This window comes from Etheostoma spectabile, chromosome 13, assembly GCF_008692095.1.
Source record: "Etheostoma spectabile isolate EspeVRDwgs_2016 chromosome 13, UIUC_Espe_1.0, whole genome shotgun sequence".
Classification (NCBI taxonomy): Eukaryota; Metazoa; Chordata; class Actinopteri; order Perciformes; family Percidae; genus Etheostoma; species Etheostoma spectabile.
Genome location: NC_045745.1, coordinates 10,774,216 through 10,775,026, shown reverse-complemented (window position 1 = coordinate 10,775,026; position 811 = coordinate 10,774,216). Strand labels below are relative to the sequence as shown.

Genomic DNA, 811 nt, shown 5'->3' with positions numbered 1-811 from the left:
TGTGTGTGTGTGTGTGTGTGTGTGTGTGTGCGCGCGTGTGTGTGTGCGTGTGTGTGTGCGTGTGTGTAGGAGTATACATACACTGTTGTTGAGTCGATCTGATTGGCTCTGGTCACTGAAACATAAAAACATTAGTTAAACACAGCGGTGGAAGAAGTACGATGCATTTTGCAGCTGATCCTAGAAGCTTTTTAAAGGCTCGATGTGTCTTGAGAAGTAGGAAAATCATCTCAACACACGAAGGAACTCTTCATCCTTCAGTTCACAACAAACGCTCAACATCAACACATCTGGAGATACGAGGTTTTCACTGGACAGGAAAGGGAGGAAAAACTGGCGTCTGAGAAGTAGCGGAGTAAAAACTACAATATTTACCTCTGAGATGTAGAGGAGTACAAGAACAAAGTAACGTAAAAAGGGAAATACTCCGGTAAAGTAGCCTGAATACTCGAAGCTCGCCTGGGTCCGGACCTTTGAATCCTCCCACTCCTCAGAGTTGACAGATATAAACTCAAAGCTGTAATTTCTTGTAATTTAATTTAAATAAATGTGTGTTAGGTCCCTATCTATCGTTGAGGGCGGTAACACGGTGACTGAGCCTTTGGCCCACTGATAAAAGTATTGCAGTATTTATATATTTGCAGTATTACAAACTAGGAAAAGCCACCACTACATTGAAAAAGGGACAAAAATGTCAAAACGGGTTAAGACTTTTTAGATCTTATTGGAAGTCGTTGCACGTGTGATTAACAATATTATTAATAGGCTGATAACAGTATTATTAACAGGCTGATAACAGTATTATTAATAG

General features: G+C 40.3%; 1 protein-coding gene and 1 long non-coding RNA gene across 3 annotated transcripts in view; one reads left to right on the top strand and one right to left on the bottom strand.

Annotated features, from left to right (window-relative positions):
• The window catches only part of LOC116701135 (uncharacterized), an 18,741-nt gene that overhangs the window by 3,123 nt on the left and 14,807 nt on the right, over positions 1 to 811 (top strand). The window lies entirely within an intron of this gene.
• Positions 1 to 811, bottom strand: part of kctd7 (potassium channel tetramerization domain containing 7) — a 19,390-nt gene that overhangs the window by 17,688 nt on the left and 891 nt on the right. The gene's annotated exons all lie outside the window — the stretch shown is intronic.